Genomic DNA, 24,015 nt, shown 5'->3' with positions numbered 1-24,015 from the left:
AAGTCCCACAGGCTCACCAGCTGGGGAGCAGGCCAGCGGGAGGCAGGGAGTGGGGCTAGAGACAGCCTCCCAAATAACCATCCAGGAGCTCACAGGCTTTCCTCCCATAGACAAATAGACTGAAATAGCAAGGAGCTTGCCATTCAATAACACTCCTGGTCAGAATTGACTTGGCTTCCATCGTCCTGGATTCTCTAGACAGCAATTTATGTATTTCCCCTGCCACCTTAAATCACCACCGCTATTGCAAGTCTTTCATTGTGTCCCTGTTAGAGGGCACTGATGGGATTTATGGGCAAAGACGTGCCTCGTGGCACGAGGGGAACAGCCTCAGCCCCCACCAGGGGAGGCAGGAGCCCACAGCCCACCTCACTTGCTAGACATTGCACCTTAGGACACTTCCACTGCTTTATCAACACCTAAACCCAGCTCGTGCCACCCTCCGGAGGCTGCAGGAGGCAGCAGGGTAGGAAGGCCTGAAGCTGCCCTTCATTCTCCCCATCCCCATATCTCCATTTTGCTGCAGCAGTGAGCGCTCACACAGCTGAGGATTTCAGAGCTTGCTCTGGGACTGACAAGGAAGCATGGCAGACTTGCTAAACTCTGTTTACTCTCACCCCATAGCACAGGGCAGACGTGAAACCCAATCCACAAAGCACTGGCTGGGTCAGAGATCAAAGGGGAATCTACAAAACAACCTAAGGCTGTTTGTCTGGGCACTGAGCAGCAGTCATCAGCTGTCCTTGACTCCTCCATTGGGCTGGTTCAAAACACCTGAAGTATGAGGGAGATGCACCCTTTCCGCAGCTATGGATCATTTCTCCTGCTTGCCTCCCAGAGCGCTCCCCCAGCAGTCACAGAGGCTTGTAGCACCCCGATGGGATTCGCTGCCCAGATGTTGATGCACGAGCTCTGGTACCGTGCTTTCAGCGGGCAGAGTGGACTCACAGAAAGTCTTCTCTTCAAAGAACAGAACACACAAGGAACACACAGGAGCAAGTTGGGCTTTTTGTCCAAGCTCACCCCTCTGCCTGTTGCTTTGCTCTCAGAGGGGAACTGGTAACAGCGTTATTTGTGGAATCAGGCTCTGGGCCCCTAGCCAAATCGTCTACTTGGCGTTAGACAGAAACCAAAAAGCACCAACTTGCTCATGCAAACCAGCCCAATGTCAATACACAGTGAACAAAAAACAAGCACAAAGAAAAACTAATTGATAAAGGCTTGGCAGTATTGGTTATCACTGCACAAGACTCCTTTAAACCAATGATCATTAAAAAATACAGAATGAAAACACTTGGAAAACAACTGCCCTCAAGGACACAAACACATGCACGTCAGATAAATAACCCTAAACCAAAGCAACTGAGATCCCAAAAACTATTTTCCAAGAAAATTAACCTTGGAAAAAAACACTATTTTGCATGCCAAAATTACATCTGATGTGCCATGCTATACACATGAACACACACAGACAGTAATTTAATATCACATTCAGGAAGACTTGAGAGTTCCTCTGTATTTGTTCCTCTGTGTCCTGGCTATAGCAAGTCAAATAATGAATTTCTAAGAGAAAGACCAAACAGTACATACGTGCACACATCATCAAGCATCTTCAACATGTGGGTTTAAACAAAAAACAAAACAATTCTCAGCTTAGCAAAAAGAACAAACAAGCCAAATAAATTCAAACTAAAATATTGGATTGAAACCTATTCCAACAACTGCTTACACAATCACCCAACGTGCATTTAAAATGTGCTATTCACTTTGCATTAGCTGCAATCTGTTCTGACCCAGGCTCTGCAGGTAGGTCCCTCACAGCAGCAGCAAACAGCCAAGCATGTTTTCTAAGCAAAATCTAGCAACTTCCCCGTGTTTTATGCCATGCGAGACCCTTTCACATTCCGTCTTCAGCAGAATCCTGCATGCAAGCCCTGTGCTGTCCTTACGCTGTATGTTTTTGCCCTCGTTCCGACTGAGGATTTAGCTCCTTGTTGTCAGAGGATGAATGTTTTTATTCTGTTTGCTCCCGGGCCAGTATCAAAAGCTCCCAGTATATGGGTTAACCAGATGATCCCTTAATACACAAAGGACCCCCAAACAGCTTAACCTTAACCCATCCGTAAAGATTCCACCCAGCCTGCTAATGCTGTCCTGAATCGTGTTCTCTATTATTACATCTGAAATCCGTTAAAATTTCACACAATTTCCTGCACAGCAGTGTATATAATAGTGCTGGGAGCCAATATGTTTCTATAATTGGGCCTGTAGTGGGGCAGAGTCCAAAGCAATTAATCCAGCCTCCTTCCTTGTTTGCGCCCATATAAAGCTGACAGGGTAGAGAGTAATTGGAAGTGAGCGGCCTCTATCCCCTACTTTAAATTAATATTTTCCTGTTCTGATTTAATTTCAGCCGGTAACAGTGACACAAAGACACGCCATGTCAAGCACTAAGTAATCTGCAGCAGCTGCCTTAGGAGGAAACTTTTATTCATCAGTAATATACTGACCTGTATATCACTCCACATCCAGTACACAATACTCCTGTCAAACAGACAGCTGCATTTAACTCCGTATAATCAGAGATGGGAGAAAACTATATATACGGCATATATATAAGGCTACATGTGTGCATGGGAGAAAAACAGACGAATTTAATTATGAAAAATTCGGCTTTGCAAAAGGGGAAAAAATTAAATGGCAAATAAAAAACATGCTAATCAGCAGAGCCAAGAATCCATGCAAATGAAAAGCCAGAAGTAATGGCCAAAACACTCAGGCCATTAAATCAAATCACTGAGAAAATAATGGCTAAACTCTCTCTTACTTGTAACACTCAATTTATGTAGTCAATATGGCTCTGAATGAATGAGTGAAGGTACTAAGAGCACAAATCTAAATTCAATATACATATCTTAGAAAAATCCCCAGTGCACGCATTCACGCGCTGACAAGCCATATAAAGCGGGCGTTGCTATTGCGTGCAGCACAGAGGCAAAAAAAACTGGCTTCATTTAGGATAATTCCTCATTTATATCAGACAAAATATCCAAATATGCATAGATTATTGTAACAAGCCCAGGGCTGCCAAGGAATTTATGGCGAGCTGGAAACAAATTAACAGTGCTAGACTCAGGACCCTTCTCCCCATGGACATGAGCTGCTTCTCCTGGAGCTCACCTGGGACCACCCTTAGCTGTGATCTGTGCAAGGGCTGAGACGGGTGGGCACATCTCCCAGGTCAGCAGATGCCAGAGCTGTCTGCACTTCGGCACACAACATGTCCACGTATAACAAAGTTTGCAATGTTTTATTTCTCAATGGACAGACTGCTCGGACACGTGCAGAAGCAGGACCTGGCACCCGCAGCACCATTACTGCATGGAAGTGAGGTTTTTAGTTTTCAAGTAAATGGGGGTGCTAGGTGACACCCTCAAATTTCTTTTTAGGCTCATTGAGTAAAGCATGCAGAGGAATTTGAAGGCTACAGTCCTTTAAACACCCCAACCTGGAGATCACAGCTTACAAAGCAGTGCTCAGCGCACAGCCTGGAGCAGACATCCTGGTTTCAGCAATGCAGGAGGAGCAGCGTGAGGTTTACTTACACACAAGTACAGTCTCAGGAGAATACCAAGACATGGCAGCTTAGCCCTCTGTGGATCAGCAGCTTATTTCCAGTTGCTTAAATTTTCTCCTTCTCTCTTGTTCTTGATTTTGCTGGATTTTCTTCCTACTCACTAGTATTACATTTTCATTTACAGGCAATATGCTTAGGCCAGAGATGATCACCAGCACTGGGGGCTAGAAATAGAGCTGACAGGTGCCTACCTCCGAGAAGTCCCCCGCATTACAGCACAGCTAAGCTGCCAGATGATCCCACAGCAGCAGCCATACCCCCAAGAGCCCGGCTACCTCCCCTCCGGGAGCCGAGGCCATTGGCACACCACCACCAGCTATTGGGGTGTAATTGCATGCTTACAGAAATAGATCCTGCTCTTGCATGCAAAGGGACTTTCAGAGAGCCCCAAAGCCCTGTGATCAGCTGCCTCCCCCCAAAAAAACATCACACCACTACAGCCCTGCCATGGGATTCCCTCCACAGCTGCAGCACAGCTCCCACAAGAACTCCTAGTGCAGGGAATTTACCCCTAGGACCCCAAAACCCCTGAATCTGAACTTTTTTGCACCAACATGAAAAAGCCTTTTCCAAATAATGCTTTAAACACAACAGCACAGCCCATAGCTGTTCTGCAAAATGGGAAAGCCACGCAGGATAGCGACCATCCTGCAAGCTGGTTACTTACGGGAAAGCAAACCAAACAGTAACAGAAGCAGCTAAATGGAAGCACGGAGCTGACCCAAAACACAGCTCCCTCACCCACCGAGAGCCTTGAAAGATAACCCAGAGAGGAGCAGCCATCAGCACGACCCCCACGTGGGCTGGGGCACCTCTGCACTTGGTGGCACAGAAGACGTCCCACCAGGATGCGCTGCAGCAGCATCCTCCTGCAGGGAGCCGGACAGGGGACACTGGGGCAAGGTGCAGCAGCACTGCAAGGTGGCTCCTGAAAGCCTCCTGGCCTAGCACAGCAAGCTGAAGCACCCAGATCCTTTGTTCCAATAAAAACATGCACTGTCAATGCCAGCAATCTCTGACCTCACACACACCTGCTCTTGTTCAGCAGCGCGTCTCAAGACTACCCCAAAACATCCCCAGTCTTTTCAGGCTTGGCAGTGGCTTTTTTTCCTCCCCTTAATTTTATTAAATCACGCTGTCAAAACCAGTAAATAGACCACACCAATTCTGCTCCTTATCTCCATCGATTTTAAGGCTGGATCGCGTTCAATTATTTATTTACAGAAACTTTTTTTAAAAATGCAAGTTATCTGCTCTTGCCCCAAGCTGCTGGGCAGCTTTATAACCAGCTGTTATCCCTCGCTCCCGAGGTGGCTGCAGTTACTGACAGAACAAATGATCCCTTTGTGCAGTTTTGCATAAATGTTTGTCAAGTGTCCCGAGCTTCTCTCACAATGCCGGCTATTAGGGAACAGAAGTAAAACTCCCAAGAGCAGAAGTGCGTGTGGGGAGTTATCCACTTAGGCTAAAATCCTCATCAATATATTTTTCTCTCCTGAGAGCCCCCATGCAAACGGGAGAATAAAGTCAGCGATAACCACGCGAGGGGTGGTTGCAGGGGAACAGGCGGGCACAGAGCGCTTGAGCAATGCTGCAGTGGCACCAACCTTCTCCGCCTGGCAAAAATGCTGGAGCCAGCATTAAAAAAAAAAATTCAAAAGCTTTTTGAGCATCAGCCTTGCAGCCAAGCACACCCTGCACACTTCGATTTTGATGTACAGTTTGAAACAAATCAATAGCAGTATAATAATACTCAGCACGCTGTGTAATTTTTATATCATTAGTTTTCATTTTCCGCTCCCCATGCATCAAAAAACTTACAACGGGCTCGTAAAGTTTATTTAGTATTCCATGAATTCCTAATCAGTTTCATTTCATAATGATTCAGAGCGGCCGTTGCCAGGGCCCCGGTGTCAAAAAATCGATAAAACCAACACACTTTTCCTGATGGCGGCTGCAAAAGGATCTATTGTAGGGGAATTATGATTTATGTCTGGGCTGCACCACGAGCAGCGGCAAGCGACAGCCTGGCTCAAGAGCTGAGATGTTCGCCAATAATGATTTATATGCATGCCTCTCCCTCCCCCAGCTCCCCTCGCCCCCTCCCATGCACCACCACAGGCCCCATATGCCGCTCACAGCGGCTCGGGCTCTCCCGTGCCTGGCTGCAGCTGGGTGCTGCAGGCATGGATCCGAGCGCAGGGCAATCCTCAGGAGCTGCTGCTGGCCCCACAGCCTCGTCTGCAGGAGGAGGGAGCGTGGCGATGCCCCATAACCCCCCCACTCGCCTTGTCCCCAGGCTCTCGTGGCAATCTATTCCGCCTCCAGATGAGCACGGCGCCGGTTCGATTTTCAGGCGGGCGCAGGAGGTGCCTATTTGTCTTGGGGCACCCATCCTGTCACCACTGCCTGGGGTGGGGAGCACGGCACAAGTGGTCCAGGAGAGCCCGCGCACAGCTGAGCACATGCAGGCGTGTGCCAGAGGGTAAAGCAGAGCCTGCACGGGGACATGAGCACAGACCGCATCCAGGTACCCCTCAAGTTAGGGACCTTCAAGGGAAAACCTTTCTGAAGTGAAACAATCTGAGGGATGCCATTATCCACTCCTATGGCATAATGGCCTTAAGACGCAGGTATTTTGGGGTCAGAACAGTTAAAACGAGTACTTTGGAAGTTGTGCCTATACCAGAAGGAAGCAGTAACAAGCAGGGACAGCACGGGGTTCTGCTTCATTTAATATGTTAATCAGCTTGCTGCCTCCCCACCCCAGAGGGAAGGCCGGAGCAGAGGGTTTCAGAACACACCGAGCAGGCACAGCTTGTTGAAGTCCTGCTCACATGCTTCACCCAAACAACACCAAAAACTATTTCTACAGGCTCCACGACTGGCATGCTTTCCCTTTTAACTCAAACGGACCAGGACACAATACTATTATCAGCACCAGTTTGTAGCAGTGCCTGTATCAGTGGTTAAAACGGTATTTCAGACACTGCAGTTACAGCCTGACAGCCAAATTCCTGCCCGGCACACCCGCACAACAGTCAAGGCTCAGTAGGAGCTACGGTGTTCATCTCACAGAGCAGGGAAAGTAGATTTTGTAAGCCACACGCTCAGTCCTGCGCTTCCTCTAAAAAGAGGATGAGGTGTTTTAAAAATGAGTGAGAATTAGAAATTGTGCATTCTGGTTTTACAAGCATGCACTTAAATATAGGATGACAGACTTGTGTGTGAAAAGATACCTGAAAAAATCTCTTAAAATAACTAAGATTCACACTTAGCTTGCTCATCACCTACCTCTAGACCTCTGAGTCTAACATCACTTGGTCTCTCTATAAATACAGACAGTTGGAAGGTTGGAAATTAAGCATTCAGCACGGGCTCTTCAGCAAGTCTCTAGTAAACAAAGGGGAAGTTTAAGTTGGAATTATGCCACTTGGTTAATAACATACAGTTATGATGAGATGATTCAATAGCTTGGGTGAAATGAAGGTCCCGGCAATAGTATTTCATCCATTTATTTACATACATCGTGTTCACACGCACGCGCACGCTGTTTGCTGATTATTTCAGAGAAGCAAAGGTTGAGATCCCAGCTTCTCTTGGTCTCCCCCCTGCAGTACAAACAGGGGCTTTGTAAATTAAGGGCACGTCACTAGGAAAGCACTCGGACACCCAAGGGTGCAGGAGTGTTTACCTGAGGAGGAACACTACAGAAGCATCGAGGGAGCACAGCATCCTCTAAAAGGAACCTGCTGGAAACCAGCCTCCAGTTTTAATCCTCTCCGTGCTCTTTGGCAGAAGAGTTGACAGACACTTGCTACCAGCATGAAGCTGCATCTAACACCAGTAATTAGCCAACAGCTTTTGTTAATTTATTTTTTTGAAGCAAGACAAAGTTGTGTTTTTTAAATTAAGGGGATGATTCATGGTGCTTTAGGGAAACCTCAGTGACACAGGAAGCTTTGTACGGCCATTCAAGCCAAGAGCAAGTTCCAGTGCTTCCCCTCCCACTGAATTCTGATCACACAAGTCCGAGGGGAGGAGAACTAGTGCAGAGTTTAGAGGTGAGGAGTGGCGAGGTGTGGCCTGCACTCAGAAGAAAAGGTAATTCAGAGGTAAAAGATGCATGAAGGGGTGAAAACAGTGAGGACGAGGCTCCTGCATTTCCCTGCCTTGCAGCTACACGCTCCTATTTCACTCACAGTTCACTGATGCCTGCATTCAGGATGCTGAGCAGCAGCACGCCCACACAAGGCACAAGTTCTCAACAAGACAACTTCCCCTGAGCCGAGGTGGAGCTGGACCAGCCGGCAGCACGCACCTGCGTGTAAATGACTCCTGCAGAAGGCCTACTTTTATCACCTCTGAATTTAGCTCAGGAATTACTGGATGGAGTCATTAAGACCTGTGATCTTATTTGCGAGACATTTGTTAGAAAGACAAAAAGACCTGCACGGGACAAGGTAATTACATTTTGGTTAGCATAAGTTAGCAATTCCAGTACATTCACATTAAAAAGAAAATGGGGTTTTCTTCCCTTCAAAAAAGTAGATGCTGCTTAGAAACATACTTTTATTACACAGGGGGGAGAAAACCAGCTAAAATATTGAGATTTAAGGGGAAAAATAATCATGGGTTTATGTTCCCAGGCTCCTGTGAATATTTTCAGCTTATTTCACCATATCATCGCGCAGTGGGCTCTGCTCATGCTGCCAGAATGGATGTTCCATCATTTCTATAGTGGGCCTGTGTGACATTCATTAAGTGCAGCTACAAAGGGAGAGGGTTAAACAGCGCGGCCTCTTTTCTCTGATTTGGTCATACATCAGCAGGCGCTCCAGGTTAAATGCCCAGAATACCGCAGCAGATGGATAGGGAGAAGGAGAGCGGCAGATACTTCACCCCACACTACTTAACCCAGGGAAATGAGTCTCAGAGTCGGTGTCATGGTAAAATATGGAAGCTCACTCAGATAATGTGCAGTTGAGATTTTTTTCCCGAGCCTTTACAACTGGCTGCACGTTAAGACACCACATACCCCTTCCTGCAGACTGCCAGCTCGCTCTAGCAGGAGTAACTATTGGTGTGTAATTTATCTTCATTGACTACTAACTAAGGATTTTAACCCATAATACAGTGATATGAGCATTTCTTTGCCTCTAACTTCACCCCAAGAGGAACCGTGCCCTGGGGAGTTTGTTTTTCCTTACCCAGAACTCCTCATTCACACACATGAGCAGGGTAAAGGCAAAGACACCGCTAAAACAGCAAAAGGGTTCGTACCATCAGCTTTAGTTTATTGTCCTCCACAAGTAGAAGTGGTAATCCAGCTAATCAACACACGTGGAGACACTTGTGCTTGGTACACGAGCACACACGCACATGATCATATGGCTATGCCAATAATTTGCATTCTGACATGGAGAAATAACTATCGAATCGTAACCAGCGCCTTCCTTTTTCCCCTAATCATACAGGAAAATCCAGAGCCCTGCAGCATCTATTGTGTTTTTTAATATCTCAGAAATAATTGCTAATCAAAGCCTCATGCGGTGGGGCCAGTAGGAAGTGGATACATGTCCTCAACACAAAATTTTCATGTGAGCTGAAGGAGTGGGAAGAGGCAGGGACACCTAATTTCCACCTCGCAATCCAACTCCATCTGATGAAAAAGATTGCCCAGCAGTCAAAAATCAAAGTCACACTGTCCTGGGGAGAGCCGGAACGGTGACAGGTCCTAGCATGCCGGGAGAGCAGGCATGCAAGCAAGTGAAAATTTGGTCTCCACTAGGTGTGGAAAGTCAATGTTATTTGTTTTTAAAGTTATTTTAGCAAACATGGAGTTTTTGTTCTCTTACCAAAACCGATTTGGTACACAGGGGTTCTACTATCTTATTAACCTTACCAAGTCTTTTCCCTTATTTTTCTTAAAAATGATTAGTGTTCATTAGTGCCAGCTCTGTCACAAGAAATTCAGTCCCTTTTTCCTCAGTCTGCGCTGGTTACAGCCATTTATGATTTCTTCTCTTCTGGCAGATGAAAGAAATTTACACCAAACAAAAACAGTTTTGTGGCAACTCCTTGTCACTAAAATCTTTAACATCTAAAAGAATTTTTAAAGCTGAGTAATACAAAACAATTAACAGCTTGCCTTGCTAATTAGGTAACTCCTTGCTAATGAGATAGCAATAAGCTGAGCAGCAGTCACATAACAGGAAAACAAGGTCTTCCCGGGCAGTTCGCTACTTCTGCCAACACCACCAGTAACGCTTCTCCTTTCCAACCAGCTCTTCCCCCGCCCCCCAAGACATCTCAGAGTGCTGAATGCAACATTAACAGGAAGGCCGATGTGTTCCCTGCCCTCCGTCTTGCTTCATGGCACCCCAAGGCATCCATCTTCACCCCTGGGCAGCCCCCAGCCCAACATAAAGCACGTAGGTCGATCCAGACCTCACCCACATCCCTAACCCCACAGGCACAGGGCTGCCAGAATGTCAACATTCCCCACACCCAGTCTCCCTATCGACACTTTTAGCCCTCATACAGCCCAGCCTGTTGCAGTGTTTGAGTAAGGAATTCCTGCATCAAGCACCAACTACAGCTGCTCTGCTACGGGAGCAGTTGGAGAACAGGAACAATTCTCACCAGTGCTTGAAGAAAGCATCTTACCGTGAGAAGATATGATTTTAGGCCAACGTTCAGTCTCAAACACATGCAAATAAATGTTGAATAAACAGTTGGTGAGAGTTGGTCATTTCTTAATGAAACTGACTCAGGAAATTCAGATTAACTTTACTTAAGCCTGCTCTTAAAAAAAGGTTTAAGCAGTAAGTGTGCAAGGGAAAAGCAGCCAAAGAAAGCCATTCAAAGCACAGGGACGAGCACGGTTCCTTGCTGCCACTGACAACTGCAATTCTAGTAAGCATTGGAGTATTTAATTCCCATACATGTTTTTCTGCCAGGGCTGAAAATCTTATATTCCTATTTAAGCTGGAGATATCTTCCTAACTGAGATTATCTTGAAAAAGTATGCTTTAATATAGAAACATCAGGACAACTTTGTGCAAGCTACCACGAACAGTAAAATTAAAGCAAGGGCTGGAGCCAGTCCACTTGTGCCTTCTACTGCCAATACCACGCTTGTGTCAAGGCAACTTATTTCCAGGGAGGACCCAATACAGAATCAATAAAATCAGCCTTCGGTGGTGCTGAACTTTACATTGTGTAACGACAATAGTTCAAATTGAATTTTAATTCTTTTAATTATAATGACGCTCAGAGGCCACATCACAAGAGGATTTTGTTCATCAAGGAAAAGGAAGCCACAACAGCAGCTGGCAAAAGACATCAACATTAGATATTTGCACAAGTGCATAGAGATATTCCAGGCTTTATCCTTGACAGAGTAGCCAAAACCCAACTGTCTCTCAGAAAGGCAAGGTTGCGCTTGCTTTTTCAAGGGTTCTTTACAAATAATAGCTGTTCTCTCTAAAGTAAAAAGAGATAAACCCTTAAATTCCATTTATACCAGCCTTAAAAGAAAAGGGAGGGAAGGAAAGGTTAGAGGATTAAACTTTGCAGATGCTTTGCACAGCCTAGCTAAAGATCTGGAAAGACCATCTCAACCTTTGATCCCTTTGGGGAAGGAAGCAGTTATTTGAGGAGGCTTTTTTCGGAACCCATGCTGTGGACATCTGTGCCAGCAGACCCTAATCAAGGCAGACCCATAGCGCTGGACCAATTTGTGTTCCAGGATTCAGACAAAAATATGAAATTCCTGATGGGATAACTAGCTACCTGTAGGGGCATGGATGAGTTTCCTGGACAGATTGTGAATATGAGTGACAGTTTAATCCAGGTTTTTTTCCATGCCTGTTTTTTAGTAGTTTTCTTTCCCTGTAAATCTAGGAGTCTCTTAAAGAGAGAGAATCTCAAAGCACTACCCAGAATTTTGCTAGCTTCAGGAGGAAAACTACTAATTGGGTCTTCCAAACCTGGTCTCCACCTCCCCACACTCCAAATTTAAAGAAATGAAAGTCAAAAGAAATTCTATGAGAGTTTTGCAGGATTTGACACCCAAGGAAGACGGATACAGTGAAGCCTATGGTTTAGTTTGCACATAATTCAAACTAGAAGTTCAAAAAAAGGCTCCACATCCTCCTTTCCTTCCATTTCCTGAAGGCTTTGAGGCCTTCCAAGATCTGGCAACTGAAGCAAAGCTGGGAACATGTCATTAATTGGCTCTGTGCTACAGACCTCTACGATGATTCCAAGTCCTCAAGATCCCAGATTACAAGACACAGCGAGACACGGCAACTTTTACAGTGGCACAAACTATGAGCACAAAGTAAATGGGCAAAGCAACTAATCCATACACCAACCAGCTGTTTCAATAGCACAAACTAACACGGGGCTCTGGCACAAGGATAAATTTTGCCCTGAATTAACAAGAGCAATAGTAACTGGAGTCTTTGAGAGGCACTGTCAATATTTGCTCCACTTGTCATTGACAGAACACACAAATCCTACAGCCCGAGTTTGGTGCATTTCAAACACTCACCGAGAGGCACTGAAGCAGGCTCTGCTCAGGGTGCTAATGCGATTAGCACTGCAGGACACCTGCCCAGGCAGTAACCCCATGGGTGGGACAATCTGCACCAGCAGGAGGGGAAAAAGGGAAGGGGAAGAAAACCACTGCCATCACAAAGCATCCTGACTGAAGTGACGCCAGGCAGCAGAAGCAGCTATCTGGTATTAGAAGTAAATGCCTCATAAGCACAGGAACTCTCCTGAGAGCACCCCGTGGCTGAGGGACACTCAGCATTTTGCCGGTTAGTGTTACATGAACCTTCTCAAGTTAGCCAAAACCCTTGTAGAGAATATTTTCCCTTCCCCCACGCCAGTCCTGAGCCATTGGCACTGACAGGGAGTTCAAGACCTGTGCTTTTACAAACCAGTCTTCACACACTGATATTATCTGTGAGCCGTGTTCGTCAGACAGGGCATGCCACTGGATTTTGGAAGTCACGCCCTGGCTATTTTCTTTCCTGGCTGGATACGGGGCGCAGACATTTCCTTGGCATAGTACTGAATTTCTCCCCAATCCCTCTTCAGGAGGAAAAAACTGTTGAAATTTTTTTCTAGCAGAATATAATACCTGAGGTGTGACTTGAGGTGGCCAAGTTCATGAGCAGGTGGCAGCCTACTTCTCTTACAGAGAAATTACTTCTGATTTACTAAATTCCATTTGCTATCCTCCATCACTGAGCCACACACTTGTCATTTATTTAGGGTGGGGGAAAAAGAACCAGGCAACTTGCTACCCATCACCAAGACAAGATTTTAAAGGAGAACAAGCACAAGATTTAACAAGCAGCAGCTTAATCATCTCTTACTCTCCAACCTGGTGGCTGCCTTTCTGCACACATCAGGGAGACACCATGAAAGGAGTCTGGAATAGGCACACGCTTTCTTGCTCCATTGCCACTTATTTTCTCTCCCACCTACAAATTCACCTCTGCATAGTTTCATTACTTCGAAGCAACCTGGCGTGCTCCAGAGCCAGCAGGTTCCTTTGGTCTCCGAAGCCAGAATTTAATACAGCCTGGGGCTTTTCTTCAAAACACACACAGCCTCAGGACAGCTGTTAGCAGAGCCCCGGTGGGAACCAAGCTCCAGCTGTGCTATGCACTCAGATACAGCAGGAGTTTGTCCCAGACAGCTGGAGATGCAGGAGCAGGTCTGTGATACAAACAGGCTCACACAGACATCCTGAGCTGGCCTGGGTACCAGCGACAGCACAGAGGTGGCTTCTAGCCACAGGCATTTCTACCTCCTGCTGCCCTGTGCTGTTCCTTCATGCATCCCCTCACTGACACCTAGAACAGAGCTGAACAACCACATGCTCCTTCACTATCACTGTGTTTAACACCGTGCTGCTGCAGAAAGCTGTCCCAGTCCACAGCAACACTGCTTGAACCCCAGCGGTGGAGTTCGATTTCATTAGAGCAGCCCAGGCCCACCTAATTCAGACAGCAATGAGCTTGCTGCCTGCTTTCCTACATTACTTTTTTTTCTGAATCCTTCTACTCTACTCTACATCAAGGGGAAGAAAAAAAGATCATTTCTTTCCTCCAGAGTTAATTCTCATACACTGCAATGAGAGAAATGCAATGTTCTGAGCAATAAAAGCTGGAAAGGGGAATTATTTTCTGCACCATTCAGATGGAAATGAAGCCTAGCCTCAATTCTGCCACCCACCTGGAGCCATGGTATGATCCTATAGATCTTTGGATCAATACTGCATCATAGCTACAAAACTGAAGGGGAAAGAGACGAGGCACAAAAATTAAGGAGTGTAAATTTTAACTAAATTAGTTCTGCAAAGGCTCCCCCCTCACTGCCACTTCTTAGAAGAAGGTACAGCAGTCAGCTGGGGGACAGGGGAGCGCAGACAGAGCGGCTCACTGCCTTTAAAAATAGGCAGTGTTTATTCTGACAGCCATTACGTCTCCCCTCAAACACACAAGATTATGTTGCATGTTTTCTGTTTGATTACACGTGGAGGGAACAAGAGAGAGTGATACACCCGGTATTATTTCTTAACGACTCAGTAAATCGCAGCATCTCCCCGGGAGGAGCTGTTTGCACAGCCTCCCCGCTCGCTACTCACCCAGGCATTCTGTTGCAGGCTACCAGAGGGGCTTCTGCCCACACAGCAGAGAGCTGAAGAAGGCTGAGTTTTGTGTTTGTTTGCTATAATTTAGGACTGCCTTACATCACAGCATGCAGCTGAATGCAACATGGGCAGAGGAGCGTAGCTCAGAAACCACCTGAGCGACAAGCAGGAACACAGCTGTGTCCCACACATTTGTTCTGAGCTCTAAGGGGCTTCCCACCTGGAAAGCTCACCTTGCTACTCCTCTCCAGAGAACTTCTCCAGAGAAGCCCCCAGCCCTTAGCCTAGAGGGGGCCCAAGGCCAGAGGCCGCTTCCAGGCCTCAGACCAGCAGAGGAAAACAAGGCCTCATGCCCCTACAAACCACCCAGCAACTGCTTTACGCCGAGCACAAGTACAATACACCAAACACAGCATACCACAAGCCTGTTACACGTACCAGGGACATCACAAAGCCACAACAATACCCTCTCCCACCGCCCAGAGAATCAAGCGGTAACACCTTACCTTCACCAGCTGAGCCACACGCGCAGGCTTCGCAGCAGGGCCTCGCGGCCAAAGCAGCAGCTCCAAACATTTCCCAAGGCAGGCACAAAGCAGGCAATACCCCCACGAGCCTGGTGCAGACTGCCAGAGGGAAAACACTCCCTCCAGTTCCTCATTTATCCCCCAGCCCCTCACTAACCACCTGCAGATGCGGGCCCTAGTGATGGCAAAGCGCAGGCAGGTGGGCTGCTGGGGAGGGCCCGGCCTGCCCGCCCTGCCCCTAGTGCTCGGGTAAGGATCATCCTCGGGATTTGGGCCGATGGCTTCAAGGGAAACTTGTCTGGTCCCCCAAATGTTGTCCCCTAGCTCTAATGTGAGACCAGCATGGTCTAGAGTGCTGGAGTCCAGCCTGTATTTATTACCTTTCGAGTCACTGATGTTCTTTGAGCAGGAGAGCAGTTTTAGGGTCAGTGTAGGGTCATCTATTTTTTACTTTGTTTCCATTTGTTTGTTTAATCAGAAGTTTTACAAGATCTTATCCTCTCATTATGCCCTCCGCTCCTTAAGTCCAGTGAATTCAGCTTCCTTATGTCTCAACAAAAAAAAAAAAAAAGCCCTTAAACCTCCTCCTACCTGCCAGGAAAAGCTGACAGATGAAGATCCCTGATGTCCAAACTGCAGTTCAGGAGAGCCCACAAGACTTTTTTTAGCTCTCATTATTTCCTGAGTTATTTCATGACTGTGAATGCCTGCAGTTAATACAGTGCAACAATCGAGCCCAAACCCTGAGCTGTTCTACCCAGGGCAGCTGCCACATGTTCCAGCTCTAATCAGCCCTGATCCCACAGTGAGAGCCATGCAGGCAGACTGCTGGCTTAAACAGGGCACAGAAGTTCATTCTCCTGGATTTCATTGCAGGTTCCTAATCAAGGGCAATATTTATAACCCTAGGTTTATTTCTGTGGTCTCCCCAAACACTTTAGCTAATAGAGATGAACCGTCCACTACCAGTTTATCTTTTCTCTTTATGCCAATATTTAATGCCTTCTTTCATCCACTTCAGTAATGAATCATCTGTTTTTGTATGATTAGGGTTATGAACAGCTCAGTACTTGTACAGTGGAACATTAGGGCAGGGATATAGATGCCCATAGGACAGAGATAAGGATTCATGAAAGAGGAGACTGGGCTGATTCAAGAGAATGTGTTTAAAAATGCATTAGTGAAGAGTAACAGAATGAAAATACTAGATGAATATTTTTAAGTGGCCAAATATTAAAAGTGTATGTATATATAGACATTCATGAAATGAAAGATGCTAGCCTTAATGTCCAAGCAATCTTCAATTTGCATTTGTGATGGGATTTATCTGAATTTGGGGCATGATTCTGCAAGGTGCTGAGCCTGCTGGCTCAGGTCTGGAACAGATTTTAAGCATTAATTTCATAACGGGTTTATTTATAAGAGGGAAGTACAGGATAAAGTACAGGATACACTTTCAGAGACTCTGGGGAGGCTTATCGTTGCCAGTGCCCAACAGCCAGGACTTGGCAGTACGAATCCAAGGTCTTCAGTGACTCAGGCTTAGCCAAAGCATCCTAAGTTCCCATGCCTGTAAGATACATACAATGTTATTTGCAAAACAATGAAAAACTGCACAGAGAAAAACAAACAAACAAACAAAAACAATTAAGACTCCTTAAAAAATAAGTCACATTCTACTGAAATAATCTTGAAACAATCAAATTATTTTTGATTGATATTATTACTTACATTCCTGCACTTGCAAACATGCACATACATAGAGGTGGATAAAGCTTTCTCGAAGATGACAACAAAGGAAAGTTCAAAAAGTCTATAAAACGGTTATTACATCTCATTAAGTCTTGCACATTTTTTCATAAGTGTTTGTAAAGCCTTTGAGAGGATTCAGTGTCTCTACCAAAAAGGATGCAGTACTCTCCCATTATTAAAATGACACAAAAGTAGGAGGAGGTTAAGTACTGCAAGAATGCAGCCCTGCGTGTACATCAGTCAAAATAATAATAATAATAATAATAATAATAAAAGAGAACAATTATACATGTTTGGATTCCTGTGTCCTGAGGTCTTAATTTCTTTGCAGGATAGCATTTGAGCATGTGCTAAGATCCCTGAAGTCCTAACAGAATGGGCACATGACAGAGCAATGTGCTGGATCAGCTGCATTTCTGCATGTTTTTTCGATGACTGACTTCCTGTCAGAATGAGATTTTTAATGATGGGAAGAATTTATAACATTATCAAAATAACAGATGTGTCAGATAACTTGCAGTCTTGGACCTTTTTAAAAATATTAGATGTAAAATAATACAGGTTGATTCATGGATGGCACTCGTGTCACTGCTGACAGCAGGGAACAAAATACATGGGGGCTCCCACCCAAGCTGCACACTGACTCAGCGCTACAATCAATCACGGTTTTGCTAAATATGCCCACCAAAGAAACCTCAACTATCTCCCGTCCGCAGATCTATTGCTGGCTGCAATGCTTCCTCCACCAAGAGACAAGAGCAGCATGCTCATTACCAAAAGCATATACGGCTTTTGCAGGCTCAAAACATCTCACAAACACTTTTAATTAATTTTTCCAGCATGTGGGATGAGTAAACACACTATTATTGATGCTGTCAGCTGTTTGATACATGTCCCAGACCTCTTTCAATTTCACTCAGAAATACTTTGACCTCTGTCAAAAATTCATTGACAATAAGGTCTCTCCAAGTAAATGTTTGCAGCAGCAACAAAAGAGGAGGTAATAGTATGCCTGCTATGCATACAAGAGGGATAATACTGGTTTAGATTTCTATGGTAATTTCTTCAGATACAGTATCAAGCTTTGGGGACTTTTTAACTGCTGAATTACTGTAATATTTCACATAAATCCTGAAATCTAGGTTCCAGACATAAAAACTCATTAGATGTATTTTGTACCTAGCAAAAAGCTAACTCTTTATTTATTTATTTATCAGTACTGCGCTAGCAGGAAAGGGTGGCCAGCAGTCTGTGAAATTATTGTTTGCTTCTAGATGTAGTTACCATAGCTGAGGACTTTATACTTGGCTAATGTCTGTGATCCTTATTAACATAAATATTGTAACAGGCGGGATGGAAGTCATACACGAGATAAGATCTTGTCTGTTCCTGGCGATATGATCTCAACACTAGTCAATTAAAACTGCTGGAGTATTTCGTAATCACTGTCATATCAAATTACCGCACTGATGCATGCTTTAGGTAGGAAAAGTTATTACATTACCGCATGGGGCGAAAGAAGGGCTAAAAGAATACCACAGCGGTAGTAGTTTATGGAGACATAAAAATTACTGTGGACAGTGTTATAGTTATTCTGAGGACCACTATAATTGTATAATAATTCTGTTTACACTTGTCCATCCTATTTTTCCTACACGAAGTTATATATGAAATGATTCTACAGGACTGTTCAAGGGACTACGATATAAACCTGGGAGACTGTCTTTCCTTCCCCTTACCAATGGCACTTTACAACGCACTCTTCTTTGCAGAGGCTGACTTTGGGTAGTCAATATAACATATTCCTATAAGACTGTCAGTAGGATTGGTAGGGTAATTTGCAGAGGTTTTGTGGATCTGCAAATTGAGAATCAGCCCTTGGAGAATTAAGGTTTCAAATTTAATTTTACGCTAATTCTAGGCATTTTTTGAAAAACGACAAGCTTGGTTTTACTACCTCATATACAACGTTATTTACTTCTCCTTGGGCTCTTTTTATTGTTTTGGGAGGATACCAAGCTAATGTAGCACTGCCCTAACTGCTTAGCTGCATCGAGCAAGGCCATTTGCATGCGGCGTGTCTGACAACCAAGTGCTGCACTGCAGAGCTCACGTGCAAGGAAACCAGCATTTGGTGCTGAAAAGTGGCGAGGCCTGATTCTGCTCCTCTGCACTGACAGACATCAGCAGCAGTTCACAGAACACGCTACGATAAAAGGGCATGCAGGCACACATCAAACGAGTCTCCAAAAAGATAAGTGATTCCTGTCAATCAATTCCCTTTATAACTCCTGGATTGTTCTCTGATGTCACTAATATTAATAGTTCCTATTTTGATTGGCAGTATCTCCTAGAAAACCCAACTAATATCAAGCCCCCACTGTGCCAACACTAAGCTAGGGAAAGTTCTTGCCCCCAAAATCTCCAGTCTGAAACCTCAGTAATGTCAAATGCAGAGACCATACACAATACATATATTCTCATTTGCTGAAATAAATGGCAGATTATTTTCTTAAGAGGCAAACAAAAATAAATAAATAAATAAATAAAAGGAGAGCACTTGTAGAAATGAGTAAGGTTTCACCTAGTGATAAAGGTAGTTATGCTCCAGTAATGAGGAGAAAGGGAACTTGCTATCAAGAATTAATGAGATCACAAAGAACAGGCAGGGGAAGTGAACGTTTTTAAAATGTCCCTGCTGAACACCAGGAATAATAGAGTGAGAAAAAATGGAGTAGATCCCTGTGGTAAAAACTATTAGAGGCGGCGAATTATAAAACTATTAACCAGAATGTAACTCCCAATTAAAAGATGATTTAACACTGGAATCTGATGGATGAATTTTGATTAAATGGAGAACTATTAGGAGCCCTGGGAAATGGACTTCTCCTGCCAGTTCTAAAAGTTAAAAGGCAGTTTGATATAAAAATTTATAAATTAAGGTTAATTACTTTAAATAACATGGCTGGAAGCAATAAAAAGAAATTTATAATATTCTCTGGAGTTTTAGGAAAATAATATAGATATCCGCACCTCTCAATGGAAAATCGAATTAGCGTCCCCAAGTACAGGTCGACAAAGACAAAGGCAAAATAAACTGGCTGACAAAGGGGCTGCGTGGGAAGCTGAACGACTCAGCCTTTGATCTGCCAGCAAACTCCTTGTCCACTGCCACAGTGGCGCTGCTCAGGGGGTTGTGCAAAGGCTGCTTCCCTTCAGCCCTCGAAACCCACGCTGCAAACCTACCGATGGATATCGAAGATGCCCAAAGAGGCAGGCTGACTCTCCTGCCCTTGAAGAAAGGTTTGGCTCTACAAGCAGGTAGGCGAAAATTGATGTAAGGCGACCAAATCTACGTTATGATAGCAATGGGAGGGGAGACAGTAGCCCAAAGCAAGGTCAAACAGTCCCTCTCTCAAGGGCTCGTGGTTATTACTTACAAACCTTTAAATACCGTAAGAAAGCATTCAGCCTAGGCAGGGAATGAGCTTATCCGGAGAGGTGTTGTGGGTTATTCAGAAACGTGGAGGGGGAGAGGGAGCCCTGCAGCTCCCAGAGACCACAGGTGCCTGGTCCAGCCCAAGAGCTCTCAGATGCACAACAGGGGAGCTCAGGGAGATGGGTTACATTAAATTACACCAGCTCTCATGTAATGCACTTTAACGGGAAGAAAGAAGAGTGTTTGGGGAGCACAGCACTCGTTCAGCCTGAATTTCCTTTATCCTTTCAAGTGGATCCCATGGAGGAGGTGGGGAGAACAGGAGAAAAGCGTGTGGCCGTGTCACTCCGCACCGGCTGGCAGGGCCGGATCAGTCCCCGAGGACAGGCGGCAGATGAACAGGCTCCTCCTGCAACACCCTCCTGGGGCTCCCCTGCAACCATTGCCCGGAGTGGAACGGAGGAGGCAGAAAGCCTGGCGGGTTTCTGCAGATCCCAAAGGACTCCCAGGAAGCTGGAATCACCTGAGGAGGTGTCCTCCACTAATAGAAACATCTCCTTTGCCCCACTGTGACTGAGCTGGCAAGGGATCTTCCTCTGGGCATCGGCCACCCACCCACCCCTGGCCAGGTCATGCCAGCTCCCCCCACTCAGCCCCGCCAGGATGCCAAGGAAGGCTCCCAAAACCTTTCCTTCACACACACCCCAGGTCACACAGGCTCCCACAGGAGGCGTGGAGCATGCTGCAGGCTGTCTCCATCCCATTTCACTGCATGCCCAGCCCAGGCTCCAGGCACTTTCTGTCCCTCCCCTCTGTGAACACCCAGCCCTGGGGAAGGCCGTGGAGGAAGCAACCCTGCATCCCCCATCCGCTGTTCATCCAACAGGAGGTGTGCCTGTGGCCTCGGTGCCCTCTGAACGTCTGTGCAGTTGTGTGCCCACCAAATCCTGCTGCAGCTTCTCCTGCTGCCCCGTGCACCCATGCACGTCTATGTCTGTCCATGGACACATGCACAGATTCAGCTTCCTCCTGCCACCTTCCTCCCTCGGTGTCCCCAGGGGCTCACCGCTGCCACCCATTCCACCTAAGCCCTGGGTACTCCCACCCGCACCCAGCAGACCCCCCTTGCCCCCTGAGATACCGCTGTTCCACACCGTGATCAGAAAACCTCTCTGCTAAGGGATCTCTGTTCTCATCTGTGGTCCCTTTGAGTGTTGACCCTTGAAATTCCCAGCTCCTCCCTACCGTTCCCCACGCACCCTGCTCCGGAGCCACCCCAGGCCCCTCCGTCCTTTGTCTTCCAGGCTTCCCTGCCCTGCCAGGGGACGAGCCGTGCTGCTCCTTTAAGGCTCGGTGCCTCTAAGTGATTACTCTTGGCTATCACTTTTTCTATATCAGACATGTCATGGTGAAGAATCTTCAACCTTGACTCTTACAGCTGCCCTAATTATAGGACATATTTTTGGTGCTGTGTCTTTATTCCTTTCCGTGCTGGCACTCTGACCCCGGTGCTTCCTCCGTCGCGCTTGTGTTAACAAGGTTGTCCATTCCACAGTTTCCTCACTCTGATTTGTAACTCGAAATTACCATATCTGGCTTTCACTCACTGACAACCGTCACTTTAAATAGGCCTTTTAAAGTTAATACGATGTCCATTCTAAAGTGGAGTATTACTTTTCAGTGATGTTAAATGAGCAATTTAAGGAGCTATAGGCTTTTCTTATAAGAAAAATTAAATTTTATCTGCTGCTTAATTTATGAATAGGGCCAACCCTAAACAAATCTGTCATAGGCTGCTGCCATCCTTAAAATAAAATAATAATACAAAAATAACTCTAGTTAATGGTGGTAAAATATGGAAGAAATACACAAATTATTCATAAAAAGAAGTCTAACACTTTTTAGAGCCTCAGGTATACGCTGCAGTGGGAACATACTCCTCAGGTCTCCTCCAGTGGACCTACAGGATCAGTGACCAGGAAACGTCCACATTTTGCACCAGGAGCTTCATTGTCACATTGCTGCCAAGTGATGAAACAGCGTTTGAAGGCATTCATTTGGTCGCCCAGGCGAGGCAGCACGCACACAACCTGCCCCTGCCTGGGCAGTGGGGTGAAGGAGGGGCTGGACAGAGATTGCTCCTCTGAGGTCGCCAGCAGCCCCCGAACTGGCTGTCCTGAAGCTCCGTCCTCTCCATCTCTTGCTCACTTATTCGTTCAAATAGAAATTTGGACCTCACCTGCCAAGGACGTGAGAAGAGAGGATACCTCCTGGGCTAGAGCTTAGCTGATAAATGCTATCAGTGGCACCTCACTAAGCGAAACGGTTTTGTGCTTGTTAGTTCACATGAATTCAGGAAAGGGTATTTAGACAAACATGTTTTTGCTGAGGTGGACAGAGTTCAGCTACTGCTGGAAAAGGGCTGTGTCGCACTCCTTCCGCCCCACAGATGATTGGTGAGGAGCCTGCCCAGCTCTCCTCCAAAACCAGCAGCTTCACAGCCTGCTGAGAAGGAACGGGGCAATGATTCTCTGATGAAATCAGGGGAGCAGGAGCTCAGAAATCTGGCCTGTGTCCGTGGTTCAGCACACATTCCCTGCTGTGCCACGCTTTCTGACCAGGGTTTTCAGAGCAACGCATGGCTGCCTGATCTCCTCCAAAAGCCCCAGCTTCCACCTGTCTTCCACCATTTCCTAAGCAAGGTCATTTATCTCCCCACTTCTTACTGGGTCATGAGACTACACGCCCTCCTGCTTGGCAAAGGATTTGAGAACAAAACTCCCTTGCTGCAGAAAGTCCACACACCTCCAGCCAGTTCAAGAAGCTCCAACCTGCCTGAGATTTCGGTGTTCATGTGGGATCAACACGCTGGGCCTAATGCTTTTCCCCTGGCTTCCGAAAGGTCAGAACAGCAGTGTATTGAATCTCTAAACATACTGATCACACAGCTCTGCTAGCTCACTAGAATCCATTAATATCCAAGATACTGGAAGGGAAAGGGAAAAAAAACCTTCCTCCATGAACTTAAATCAATTAGCTGGGACTAAAAAATGTAGATTCTTGTGGAGGAATAAAAAATGGAAAACACCAGGCCTCATTATCCTGTCCCTGAAGTGCCAGAGGGTAAAATTATCTTTCATGATGATGTTCTTCATTGATTAGTCAAACATGTAGGAAATCATATTAAAGATTTGACACCTGATGTGGGATCAGACGAGCTTTGTGCTACAACAGCACATGCAAATGTTGTGGCAAAGCTGTATGTGCTTTGGCCAAAAGAAAAGGATACATGAAAGCATGACAATGGTTTGGAAATATGGTGGGAAAATGAAAACTTGCAAAATTCCCCATGGAAGAATCTTGTAGGTTTTAATACAAGGTTCAAGGGGAAAAAAAATAATCAGTTTCCACAGAAGATACTTGAAGAAGCTGTTTAATAATTTCTGGATGATTTCATCTTTGCTTTTTTTTGTTAATTATCCTGTAGAGTCCTGTAACCAGAAGCTGATTAGATGCATTCAGGTTCAATAGGCAGAGTAAATTCTAGACAGCCATATGCAGAAATCAAGCACTCTCAAAGAGACAATCTGTTGAGATTTATAGTTCTGTAGTAACTTCTCTATGGATTAAAAATAATAATAAGGAAAAAAATATTGGTCTGAAATGGGAGAATCAGATCTACAGATGGATTGAACTGACATAAGTTAAGAGAAGCCACAGTGACTTAGATCACCTGAGACCAGGCTCGTCACCCAAACAGCCAAGCAGAAAATGCTGATCACCTTGCTCTGGACCAAGTGTGAAATCCTGGCCTTGCTGAAATCCAGAAAGACGTTTTCATGGTCCCTACATCTGCAAACACTTCTACAGTAAGCACCGGCCTCCTCCAGCGCTGCAGGATTGTGAATGACTGCAGCTCTTGTCTCTACCTTCAGCGCCATGGTCAAAAAGAGCTTTGTCTTCAGCACCAGCCTGGCACCAG

The 24,015-nt window shown here is 45.7% G+C and overlaps 1 long non-coding RNA gene across 3 annotated transcripts in view; it reads right to left on the bottom strand.

Annotated features, from left to right (window-relative positions):
- LOC118176403 overlaps window positions 1-14,946 on the bottom strand; it is a 152,905-nt gene extending 137,959 nt beyond the window's left edge. For all 3 annotated transcript variants that reach the window (XR_004755392.1, XR_004755394.1, XR_004755393.1), the window contains exon 1: window positions 14,822-14,946. This is a non-coding gene — a long non-coding RNA (uncharacterized LOC118176403). The remainder of the gene's footprint in view (window positions 1-14,821) is intronic.
- Window positions 14,947-24,015: the final 9,069 nt, after the last annotated feature.

Source organism: Oxyura jamaicensis, chromosome 19 (genome assembly GCF_011077185.1).
Source record: "Oxyura jamaicensis isolate SHBP4307 breed ruddy duck chromosome 19, BPBGC_Ojam_1.0, whole genome shotgun sequence".
Taxonomy (NCBI): Eukaryota; Metazoa; Chordata; class Aves; order Anseriformes; family Anatidae; genus Oxyura; species Oxyura jamaicensis.
This window is presented reverse-complemented; position numbering and strand designations above follow the sequence as displayed.